The sequence below is a fragment of the Tenrec ecaudatus genome, chromosome 15 (assembly GCF_050624435.1).
Source record: "Tenrec ecaudatus isolate mTenEca1 chromosome 15, mTenEca1.hap1, whole genome shotgun sequence".
In the NCBI taxonomy this organism is placed as follows: domain Eukaryota; kingdom Metazoa; phylum Chordata; class Mammalia; order Afrosoricida; family Tenrecidae; genus Tenrec; species Tenrec ecaudatus.
Genome location: NC_134544.1, coordinates 77,262 through 90,395, shown reverse-complemented (window position 1 = coordinate 90,395; position 13,134 = coordinate 77,262). Strand labels below are relative to the sequence as shown.

The window sequence follows — 13,134 nt, the reverse complement described above, 5'->3', positions numbered from 1 at the left end:
CCCTCCTGTGTCTATGGCCACCGGGAAACCCCTGCTGCCCTCAGCGTCCTTATTTCCATGTGCTTTGGATGCCTGTTTATTGCAGTCAGCTGTCCTGCAGTCTCCGTATTTAACCCAGGCCTGAATTTTCAGCCCTCTAAGTGGGTAAAATTAGCACACCCAGCAAAGTCACCTTCAGATTGTCGTAGAGTACCCCCACCCAGGGTGGCTGAGTCCCAGATGGGGTAGCTCTGATCAGAGCCTTCCAGAACATTCTCGGATCCAAGCAAGGCTGGATCCTTGCAGAGACTGAGACCCGCCCTCTGTCTCCAGTGCTGACTGGGCAATCTGGGGCACCTCCGTGGGGGCAGGGGTGGAAGTCAGGGTGCAGGGCAGGCTATGCTTGAAAGCTGAGCCCTACCCCATGCTGTTAGCCCCACCCTTCCTGGGAAGCCCCATCATCTGTATCCTAACCTCCCTACCTCCCCTCTTTGCTCTGCCCTTCTCTGGTAGGGCCAGCGACAGTGCTGACACAGGCACCGGACCACAGTTCACCCTTGCCAATGGGGGCCAGTCGGCGCCCCCAACTCACAGGAAGTGTTAGGTGTGCTCTATCCACATCTGTCCTCACTTGGTCATCATAGGAGCCCTGTCTCAACCAGGAACGCAGTGAGCAGACCTGGACCCCCGCATCTTGGGTCTGGTCAGGTGTGCACAGCTCAAAGCCTGGGGATGTGGGGTGGTCTTGCCAGCTGGGGACACCCCTCTTATCCTCCCTGCCCAGATATCAAGCCCTGGGCTCCTCTTGACCCAAACCCTAACCCTCCCCACCATTCCCCAAGCCCTGAACCACCACCCCATCCCCAAACTCTGCTCACCCACCCTCACCACTTCCTCCACTTCCAAACTTTCTCAGTCTCTGGCTCACCACCTCCCCTATTTTATATCAGTCAGATGATTCTCGGCTAGATGGGCCACACCGTGGGTTGGCAGGGCGCTGGGCTGTGTGCCTCCAAGCAAAGCAAAGTGGCTGCTGGCCTAATCTTGCCCCCAGAGAGGGAGGGGTGAGGGAGAAGGGGAGGGAGAGGAAAGCAGGAAGGAGAAAGTGTCCTTCCCTGCATTGCAGGCTAAATGAAACACAAAGGACCAGCAGCAAACAGGGACTTGACTTCCCAGCAACCCAGCCAGGAAGGCTCTTCCAGTCCCAGCTTGTCCAAGAATACCTTCCCTCCCTAATTAAACAGGCATGCACACACATACCCAGACATTCCAGAGGAGCTGCACAAGTTGATGAAGGAACAAGCCAGAACACGATGTCATCTTTCAAGGCCGGATGCTCCTCCCGCTCCCATGTGGAGAGCAAAAATCCGTCCCTTCTTTTTAAGAAGGAACCAAAGTCTAGCCAGCAGTTTTAGCTTTGGCCTCACCGGTCCTCCTGTTCAGGCCAAGCACCACCCAAGCCACACACTACGAGATGCTAAGTCCCTTCACACTGCTCCCCCACCTTTGTGTTCACCTGGGTCACATCTGGCCCCAGTCACAGTGCCCAGCAGCACCCTTATCACAAAGCTCCCATTCACAACCCCAGTGACACAGTGCACCCTCAGTGCCTCTGTGTCACAGTGTGGCTCAGCCCAGCACAGCACCCCCTGCATCACCAAGTCCCTCATATCAATGTGTCCCCCATATCACACCGGCCTCCAACATCACTGTGACCCCACACCCCACTAGGAGATGCATGTGAGCTCTCCTCCCTTAACCTGTGCGTTCGGGGTGAACACAGGTGAGGCAGCCAGAGTGGGCCCGGTGTGCTCCACGGAGGGGGGTCTGCCCGGCAGCCCATGGGATCACAGCAGAGGTGGTCTGGGGTGGCTCGAGGAGACTGGAAATGCGGCAGCAGCCAGGCTGTTGGGGTCTCTGGGCAGTGAGTGGCTCCATTGCGGTTCAGCCTCTCTCACGGTCGACCTGATCATGGTGACACAGGGCACAACCCTGATCAGAGCCCCAAGGGCATGGCACAGGTGGGGCACCACAGCAGACCTGGCCTTCTGATACCCTTTTGCGAAAGGGCTGGTGCCCAGCTGTAGGGGTGGCAGGGTCCCAAGGGCAGAAATGGACGTGGCAGGGCATGCAAGGGGCTGAGGGGTGCTTGCCTGCAGCCAACACTGAGCCCTGGGCAGGGCACAGCAGGGCAGGGCAGGTCCTGTGGGGCATGGGTGAGCACAGGTCCTAGGAGGCCATTGTTTGTGGACCGTTGACACTAAGCTCTGGGCTGAGCCCCGCCACAACATCCCGGGCTGCCCGATGGCTGCCCAAAACAACTTGTTCCCATTAAGACTTCCGCCTGACTGGGGTTGGGGGCTGCTGGAGGGAGGGGCTCCTACCTTAGCAACAGTCATTTCTGGATCAGACTGTGCTTCTTGAGGGGGGCTGGGGTGGTGGCTGTGGGGTTCTTACAGCCACAGCAGCCTCTCACCTCAACCACACAGCCTCAGAGGTCCTTCAGGGGCTGTGGCCTCCCCCAACCACAAGGCCTGTGGACAGAGATAATGAAGCAGCCTTGGGGATCCATGCTTTGTTTGTGAATTGTATCATCAACCTTTTTGGTTCCTTAGTTTTTGGTTGTAAAAATGCACCACCCATCTCACACTGGATTGGAATACACATTTGGGAGCTTCCTGGTTCAGATGGAAAAGGGCCAGTTTGGGTGGAAAGAGGGGGTATGGGGATGCTGCAGGGCCACACTGCACTTACATCATCACATGCACATGGTTGTACACAGAGGAGCCCTAGTGGCATAGTGGGTTACAAGTTGAGCTGCTAACTTCAAGGTCATCAGTCTGAAACCATCAGTTGCTTCATGGGAGAAAGATGAGGCTTTCTACTTCTGCCAAGAGTTAGTCTCAGAAGCCCACGGGCAGTTCTAATCGGTTCTGTAGAATCACTTGGAGTTGGATTTGACTCAGTGGCAGCGAGTGGAGTTTTTCTGAGTGTGCACATATGGTTCTGGGATGGGCACGGTGATAGTTACATAATCTGTTGTCAGTTTGAGACTTTCAAGTGAAGGGGTGGAGTTTACTCGCCAATGACCTCACTTGGAGGTGCTAAGGAGATAAATAGCTCATTGGAGGTGGGACACTCACTCCCTGCGAGACATTGCAGCTGACAAGACACATAGAGCTACTCTAGAGCTCTGTGCCAAAGGAACCACATGGAGACCCCTGCCAGTGCTGAGATGCTTACAACACCACTGGAAACACAAGATTTCCCACCCACTGGCCTATGATCGTCCTGCATTTGGCACCATTGCATGTGTTTTGTGAGTCAGAAGAGGACTTTTATAGATTAGTGTTGGACATATGGGCTAATATCGGACTTATGGACTTGATCTAGACTGGGATGGGATGTTTTCTTAATATTCAATTTCTCTTGTATATAAAGCTCTTTCTTCTCATGTGAGTGTCTATAAATTTTGTTTCTCTAGTCTACCCGAACTAACACGGGCACAATATACTAAATAAGTACCACACTTCTGTCATACATGTGTATGTATATACACACAGCTGTGGGTGTGTATACTATACTAAACAGGACCACACACTAGTGCACACGTATGTAAGATATGATGTATAACATACAAGAAGCCCAGTACAGTACCTGACTACCAAGCAATGTTTTGTTCTGTTGAGCATAAGGTCATTATGGGTCGGAACCGAATGATGGCATATAATGGTCTGAGCCCATCAGCCACCCTGCTGGAAAAAGAGATGGCGGTCGGTGTCCATGAGGAAACCATGCATTAGATCTATAGCCAAGAAGTCCACAGGTTCTGGCTCCAGTGAGGCTTGAGGACAGAGAAGAGCCCCCGCTGTGGGTTTCTGTGGCTGTGTACGTCTTGTGGAGGTAAAAGGTCCCTCATGGTGCTGCTGGTGGGTTTGAACTGCCAACCCTTCTGTTAAGACTGCAGCCTTGGGAACTCTATGGGCACATCCATTCTTTCCCATAGGATCATTATAAGTCTGAATTTGCTTGACGACACTGGGTTTGGCTTTCAGCATATATGTTACACATGTAACACACACGTGAATGCAGGTGGTACACATGCATGTCCTTCCCCCCAAACACAGGCTGAGAGAGGCGTGATGGCCCTGACTCCGTGGTCTGAAAACAGACAGGGCCGGGAGGTGGGGCTGAGAATACACGTGCTTTCTTAAGGATAAAAGCTCGCTGGTAGAATCACTAGTCCTTCAATCCTGCCTCTTGTCCCTTGAAGACACTGCCTTTCAAAGTAAGTAAGCTTTCTTCAGGTGAGGCTTCGAAAAGGCTGGCACCAGCAGAAGAAAGAGCATCACATGCCTTCAGCTAATGAGCCTAATTTTCCCACTAATGTGGGGCAACAGGCCAGGTGGGTGCACAATCCCCAACCTCTATGGGCACTTCCTGGGGCGTAGAGCAACTAGAGCATCGCTGTTTCACCTGCAAGTGCCCCCCAGCCCCACCTCAGGGGGCCAAGGAAGCTTGTTGTCCCAGTCCCAGTGGTGGGGAGCGGGGGAGGATGAAAGGGGATTAGCAGAAGAGAGCTTACACTCTCACTGGAAACAGTTAAGAAGCCTCTTGTTTTTGGTCTAGTTATTTGTTATTCTCCCTTTGTTAAAAATAAGCCAAGTCCTCATAACCACTACATAAAAAACGGAGAAAAAAACTGAACAAACACAGCTGCAATTCCATTCTCGCTTCCCGCCATTGGTATAACTTCTTCCCTCACACTACAGTGGTCTCAGGGAGGAGGGCGCCAGAGCCCACAGCCTCCCTATCCCCCAGCAGGGCCCCTGGCCAGAGCTGTCAGGGGATGATGGTTGGGCATGGCCAAAGAGCATCATGGTCACCCTGCCCTCCCCAAGAGACTCACCAGGCCACAGAACACAGGAGGAGGCAGCTGGCCCAGGCCCTGCCCACCCAGTCATGAGTTCACTACCTCTGCCTGGCTGCTCCTTGAAACCGTGTTTTCCTTTATTTTGAAAAAAGAAAGGTTTTGCTGAGTGTTTAAAAATGTAATTCATGGGAGCAGGGAGGGAGGGGAAAATGGGAGAAGCTGACAACAGGGGCTTAAGTGGAGAGCAAATGTTTTGAGAATGATGAGGGCAATGAATGTATAAATGTGCTTTACACAATCGATGTATGTATGGATTGTAATAAGAGTTGTATGAGCCCCTAATAAAATGATTTTTAAAAATGTAAGTCATGTACAGTACGATTCAATAGTTTGCCTATATTAAAGAGTTAGGCAATTATCACCACAATCAGTTTTAAAACATTTTCTTCATTTCTGTACTCTTTATTAGCTCTCCATCCCTCTAAAGTCCCCCCACCATAACCCTAAGAAACAAGCGATCTAGTTACTGTCTTATAGATTCACCTATCCTGGATTTCATATGAAGAAAATCAAACAAAAAATAGCAACAAAATAAAACACAGAAAAACCTCAATCCAAAACAAAGTAAAAAATAATAAAACCTAGAATTAAAAATGCGTCCCAAAGGAGAACGATTCTCAATTTGTTTTTTAGTGTCTCTATTAATCGTCTTTCTGAGGCACTCTGTCTGAGGTGAAGGCTATTCACATCCCTGCTCAGTGATCTGAGGGAATTCAAAGGAGGCTTCACCCTGTGAGGACTCTGCAAGTGGACTTGAGACTTTCACGGTCATCCACACGCTTCTAGAAAGTGTTCAGAATTTAAACTCTGCTACATGACCTTGGATTTCATTATTTACAATCTGTGGATCACACAGGTTGGTGTGGCTTCTTACATGTGGGCTCGGCTGGCACCTCACTTGCATGGCTGCTTGCTTTTAAGATTAGCTTTTAAAATGCTGTATGCTATTCTTTCTGACAGCAGGGCACCATCTACTTTCAGAACCACATTTTGCTATAGTCCCCATATCTTCACCGATCCCTTCATGAGGTTAAGTATGGAGCAGGGCTGCATCCTAAGAAATGACAGTTGAAACTATGTTTCATTGAGAGAAAATTCAAACAATATAAAACCTACACATCAATCCTCTTTCTGAGGCACTCTGTCTGAGGTGATGTCACCACCATCATCTAATTCCAGAGTGTTTCATCACCCCCAACAGGCACCTGCACCCCTCTAGCCTGGCAGCAGCTGACTTGTTTGTTTCCTGGATGGGATACCTCAGACCGCTCTTCTTTTTATGACTGACTATTGAGGGCTCCCTTGTGTGGATAGACCAGTGCGTTTACCCACCATCTCTTGATGGACACTGGGGCTGCCGGGAACAGTGCTGCTCACACCTACGTTTCTGGGTGGACATTCCTGTCCAGCTGTCTTGAGAAGGGATTTGAGAATGGGATTGCTGGGTCATGGGGTCCTTCTGATCTCAGCTTCCGGAGGAACGGCCAGCCAGTTTTCCATGGGGCAGACCCATGTGACAGCCCCACCAGCCCTGGCGAGGGCGCTGTTTTCTCTTCATTCTTGCCAACACCTGTGGTTTCCCATGCTTCTAACAGCCATCCGAGAGGGGGCAGTGGTGGTTAGGGTGGGCACCTCGCTGATGGACGAGGCTGGGTGTGCTTTCATGATATTGTTGGCCTTTTGCCCAGCTTCTTTAAAGAAGTGAGTATTCGAATCATCTATCGTTCATTGGGTCTTTTGTTTTTTTTACTATCGAGTTGTAAGAGTTCATTCTAGATACAAGCCTTTATCAGAGATGTGACTCCAAATAGTTCTCCCACCCCCTGGTTTACTACCAACCTTTTTGGATGGGCTGCAGAAGCACCAAGTTCACTGTAACAGAGAGTCCGACTTCCTGTTCCCCCTGGTTGTTTGTGCTTTCTAAGTCTTGTTTATATACTGCTGCCTAACCCAAGGTCACATCCCTGTGCATTTCTAAGGATAGCAAGCAATGGTAGCTGCTGCCCTCATTTTAACAAACAGCAGCACAACAATCGTGCCTGTGTTGGGGAACGTCTGTCACCCTGGAGAAGCAACCCAGCCACGAGTGTTGGCCCCACAGCAGGGCAGGGACCAGCAGACTGACTCCATTGGAGATGCAGAGACCTGACTGCAGAACATGCCTCCTGCATATCCCACCTGCACAAGCTTTGGGCAATCTGCAGGGAAGCAGGAGAGCCCAACATAGGTGGTGTGGGCAGGGACTCTGAAGGTGACGTTCTTTGCCAATGGGGTTCCTCAAAACACGGGTGTGTTCTGAGTGCACCTGGGGTGCAGTACCTAGATGCATCCTAAGCCCCTCGCCTGAAGAGAGTAGTCTCCCATCTGGAAGGGTCACAGGTCAGAAGCTGTGGTGCCCAGTCCACCTCTGTGGCTCCGGTCTGTGGGCAAGTGGTTGCCTGTCCTGGCTGCTGCCTCAGTGTGCTGTTCAGGCCCTGGGTCCCCAAAGCCAGTATACAAAAGGTGGAAGACACAGACGGGAAGCAGAGGTCCTGCCCTCAGAGTTCAGGACTCAGCTCCAGGCTAAGGCGTGGTGAACAGCCTGCCACTCACAGGTGAGCCACATGCCCGGGGCCACTCTTCTGGACTGATTTGGCACCTCCTTGATCAGGCAGCTGGCGTCTTCCAGCCGTGCCCCTCCCCACCTCAGGACCCCTGCTAGTCTGCTCATCTCAGACCTTCTATGAGGGACACACAGGGAGAGGAGGGAGCTGCAGCTACACCGTCATGCTGGGGAAACTAAGAGGCCTGAGGCCTCAATGGTGACCTCGAGGGTGACCCATGGCCCCACCCTGGGGCACCTGGATGCTGGAGTGCCCTGGTGGGCAGTGTGGTGCCCGGCCAGGAGCAGAGCGCTCTTTATGTAAACATCAACAAACAGGAAATGACACACAGACATTCACACAATCTCTCTCTCTTTCTGGCCACTGAGTTTGAATTCATGCAACTAATCCTCAGAAAAAGATAGCTTCTATTTAACTCAGGATTGCTGTTTCTGCAGACGACCCTGGGCCGGTTTTCTGGTTCTGTTTTGTAGCTGTGCCGTTAGAGGCAGCACTGAGGAAAGCTCTGGGAGAATTGGTGCGGCCAGGGGCCTCTCCAGTCTGCTCCTGTCAGTGCCTGCTCTGCATGCGGGTAGGAGGTGCAGAAGCAGACGCAACCAGGTGAGAGCATCAGGTGAGCAGTGCTGGGCCCTGCACCTGCGGGGATGCTGCAGAAAAAGCGGAGAGGCCAGAAAAACAGAGCCAGGAGACCAAAAAGGTAGGCCCAGGGAAGGCAGGGGCATCACACGGTCTCCCAAAGACTCTACCACACAGCCCTCCCTCTACAGCTGGGCAACTCATGTGGCACAGTGGGTGGGACAGGATGTGCACCAGGAGAACGGCACTGCCCCATCCCCCACCCCCCCCACCCCGCCTGCTGCAGGGCGTGGCTCTGACCCATAAGCCTTCCTCCTCCTCCCCAGAACCCTTTGTGGTGGGTCAGGCTGCCACAGGAGCACCAACCTCCTCTGGGCCGGAGAGCTGTCCTGCCCTGCACACATTGCTGAGGCTGCCACAAGTGCTCCGAGTCAGACCACTGAGTCTGAGCGCAGCAGGGAGGATGCTGCCTGGTGACCGGCCTACGTGTCTAAATGAGCAAGAATGGAAAATGCAAGAGTCGCGCACTCTCACTCCCAGGCGCAGAACCCACAGCAATCATGAAACCACATGTCTAGACGCTGCCGGGAACCGGGCCTCCTCCGACCAACAGGCTGTCACTCTGTCTCTAACACGCTGCTGGCTGAGTCGCTGTTTTACTCTGAGGTCGCCTTGAATTCCCCAAACAGGGGGAAATGAGTCTCCACGCATCCCTGACAAAGAAATGCCTGGTCCCCAACCTGCCAGCGTCTATCCACACAAAGCCTGGAGCTCACTTCACCCTCAGTGATGCAAGACCCTGGGGCTAGGAGGACAGAGACACGCTCTGTCCATTCCACCAGGTGCCAGGGGTCCAGCCCTCGATGCCAGAGGCCCCAGCTAGGTAACCAGGGGGTGAAAATAAGAAAAAAGTATTCAAGTTGGAAAGGGAGAGGTCAGCCTATCTCAGCTTGCAGGTGATAGGATCTTGCCTATAACAGACCCCAAAGAACACCCAGAATAAGTAAGCTCAGCAAGTTTGCAGATTGTTAGCTGAGAGCACAAAGATCAAGTGCAGTCTGTACATTAGCAATGAACCATCCAAGGAATCCCGTTCATAACAGCAGCACATAGAATACCTAGCAATATATTTAATAGAAGAAACACAAAAGTTGTGCACACAAAACTAAAGAAGGAAGCAATGGGAAGAAAATGAAGACTGGAAGGCACATTCCTATCAGGACCTTGGCTGGCGGCTCTGCAGTACTTGACATGTCCATCCCCCCATGGGTACTCCAATAAGAACACCATCCCTGCCACCCACTCAAGGGCCAGCAAGTCCTCCCTTGCCTCCTCCCGACTGTCCTGGTGATGGCAATGTTGTAGTGGCCCGAGTGGTGGCTCCTGGTGAATGTGGGGCAACGCAATGCTACAGGAAAAACTGCTACCAAGAATGACTGGACTGTTCCCTAAGGGCACCCGGGCCTGTCCCCTGCTCCATTGTGGCATGTCCCGTTGTGGTATCCTGGCCTAGACCCTACCAGTGTGGTCTATCCCCTAGAGACACTCCGGCCTGGCCCGTCACAGTGTGGTGCCTACCGGTCACCAGATACCTGGCAACTTAGGGACATGGGAGGCTGAGGGGCTGTCCATGTGTCCAGGAGCCCCTCCAGACGTGCTTGCAGGCAGGGCTGAACTCAGCCTGTACTTACAGACTTGACAGTGGTTTCCAGAGGGGACAGCTGTAATTGAAACCACCAAGAATAACTTGGCAGAAAACACCCTCTCTCAAGAGTGGCTGCCTCCAGCGTCCTCATGGTGGGCGTCCAGCGGCCAGCTTGGCGGACACACCAGATGCAGGGCCTTGTCGGGTGACCAGAGCACAGCCTCGCTGCCCCTCACCCGCTGGCCGCCATGGGGTGGGTCCTCTGCAGCAGATGCCAGCCCAGCAGTATATTGCTCAATCTGATGACCTGGTGGACGCAGCGTGGGGGGCACCTTGGCCCACAGGCCCAGGAGGACACAGTCCTGTATATCCCCTGGGCCCCTTGCAGCCCCATTAGGCGAGATCCCCCCAAGGCGAGGGGTGAAGCACAGGAGCAGCAAAGCTGGCGCAGCGCAGTGACCCACAGGGAAGAAAAGAACTGCTCCACGTGGCTTCCAGGATGGAACTGCCCACCTTCCAGCCCTCAGCTGTATGCTCATCCAGCCAAGCAACCGGGTGCCTACAAGAGGAGCAGGTCTGCAGGCAGCTCCCTCAGTTCTTATTGTCCAGCAGAGGCTCCAAGTGGGCAGAAGAAAGGCTGAGGACACTTGTTCTTGGTAGCTGGGGTGAGGCTCCGGGAGCCTCTACTTCCCCCATGGAATCACATGGCCTCAAAGACAAACATTGTACCCACTCTCCCTCCTCCACATGCAAAACACAAGCTTTGGCCTTGGGCTGTTCGAGTAGCTGTGGTCGCAGAGGACATGCTCCCAGAAGTAGGTCCCCATCTGTCTTCTGAGGCACCTATCAGTAGACTTGAACCCCCAGCCTGGAGGACCGCCAACCCACCTGCCCACCGTGGCACGGCCTGAGGCTGGTTAAAAATGTGGGTTACAATCAGAAGAAAGCCTCTTTCACAGTAAACGGCCTCAAAGAGATTCAGTTCTGCCTGTGTTTGTATGTTTTTAAACATCTCCTTAAACAGAAACCAAAAGAAAGTTTAGTCAGTCCTTGGGAGAGTGAAATCCACTGTGCCATCCACCCGAGGTCCCTTCCCTGGACCCCGCCCACCTCCCATGCCCACCCAGAATCAACGTTCTCTCCAGTGCTTCGGTCACACGTGCAGCTTTCTGAAAGACACCTGGTCAGCTTTTACAGGAAGTCTGGCCCCCCGCTGGCCTTGTACCTTGCAAGTGCACCCCCAAACTGGGCAGCACTCCTTCCTCTATGCAGAGGCTTGGCAAGCAACAGGCCTTCCAAAGGAAGCTTCCGGAGGGGCAGTCTCCCCCCCTCCCCCAGGCCAACACCGCACACTGCACAGAGCCTTCCAGACTTTGTGGAAGTTTCTCTTCCTTCCCTTGCCCACCATCACCCACCTGACTGCCTCCTCCCGCCCCCAGGTGAGGTGTGGCCCAGGGGTGCTTATATAGACCCAGTGGTGGTGGCAGTGGGACACAGCTGATGGCCTACAGCTTCTGGTGCATTGATGAGAATTGTCTTTTAGACCCAGTCCCCGAGAGGGAACTGCTGGGTCTGTGTTGTTTTTTTGTTTTTTTTTTTTTGGGGGGGGGGTGCTGGTCTTGGGTTTGGCCCTTCCCTGAAGTTTAGGGGCCAGAAGATATTGGGTTTGGCCTTACCCTAAAGTTTGGGGGCTGCACCTCAGGCTTGAGTTGGCCAGGCCTTAAGTTTGAGCTGCTACTTTGGGGTGCTGGGTGGACCTCAATCACATGGCAGCCCTCACGTAGCCCCTCAGAGGGAACCCAGGCCGAGGGGGGCAAGGAGGTCCCTTGAGACCAACCCACATGGGGTTGGCCATGGTATGTGCAGAAAGACAGCAGCCCCCACAGGACTGACTACAGACTTCAAAACCCCAGGGTGCTCCAAGTCTCCACACATTTCTCGGCAGGACCACCAAGGTCACACTTGCCGAGGGACCCGAGACCACCACAGCCCACCAGTCCCAAACCCCACTTTCCTTCATCTGACTCTTCCCTGGGTGCTAGCCCCACAAGGGAGGAGCACTCCTGCAGGCTCCACAGAAGGGAGCAGGCCCGGAGACTGGCGTGAGTGGTGGAGAAGGGACCAGGCACTGCTGCTACAGCTCCACATAGCAAGTGGATGGTGCTCAAGGTGGTGGTCTCTGCCTGGAGCCTGCACTCCCAGCAGCCAGCAGCTCCTCAGCCAGAAAAGGACATTTCTGCAGTCTCTGAGACACGCCAGTAGGAGCAGGCTCATAGCAGTCCCACAGGGATTTATACTTACAGGGACCAAACCAAAACCAAATTCACTGTCATCAAGTTGATTCCGACTCATAATGAACCTGTAGGGCAAGGTAGAATTGCCCTTGTAGGTTTCCGAGACTCTAACTCTTTGGGAGTAGAAAGTGGCTGGTGGTTTCAAACAGCTGACCTTTTGGTTAGCAGTCCAACTGGTCACCCAGTAGATCACCAAGGTCCTTTACTTATAAGGATAGGGCTGTGTTTTGGAACGTTTGACTCCAATACACCAAAGCCACACTCAGGAGTGATGTAGGAGCAAATGACTGACTCAGTGACCATTCTCAGCCCGGATTTCTGCCTACATTTGTCATGTGCCAGGTGCAGGCCTGGGCAAGGAGGGGACATGCTGGGTACATGGCCTGGGTGAGGTGGGTACATGCCGGGTACAGGCCTGGTTGAGGACGGGATATACTGGGTACAGAGCCTGGGTGAAGAGGAGACATAGTGGGTACAGGGCCTGGGCAAGGAGGGGATATACTGGGTACAGAGCCTGGGCAAGGAGGGGACATGCCGGGTACAAGGCTTGGGCAAGGAGGCGATATACTGGGTATAGGGCCTGGGTGAGGAGGGGATATGCCGGTACAGGGCCTGGGTGAGGAGGGGATATACTAGGTACAGGGCCTGGGTGAGGAGGGGATATACTGGGTACATGGCCTGGGTGAGGAGGGAATATACTGGGTACATGGCCTGGGTGAGGAGGGGATATACTGGGTACATGGCCTGGGTGAGGAGGGGACATGCCGGGTACAGGGCCTGGGTGAGGAGGGGATATACTGGGTACAGGGCCTGGGTGAGTAGGGGATATGCCGGGTACAGGGCCTGGGTGAGGAGGGGATATACTGGGTACAGGGCCTGGGTGAGGAGGGGACATGCCAGTACAGGGCCTGGGTGAGGAGGGGACATGCCGGGTACAGGGCCTGGGCAAGGAGGGGACATGCCGGTACAGGGCCTGGGTGAGTAGGGGACATGCCGGGTACAGGGCCTGGGTGAGAAGGGGACATGCTGGGTACAGAGTCTGGGTGAGGAAGAGACATGCCGGGTACAGGGCCTGGGAAAGGAGGGGATATGCTGGGTGCAGGG

General features: G+C 53.6%; 1 protein-coding gene across 1 annotated transcript in view; it reads right to left on the bottom strand.

Moving 5' to 3' along the window:
- The window catches only part of PARD6G (par-6 family cell polarity regulator gamma), a 48,160-nt gene that overhangs the window by 8,298 nt on the left and 26,728 nt on the right, over positions 1-13,134 (bottom strand). The gene's annotated exons all lie outside the window — the stretch shown is intronic.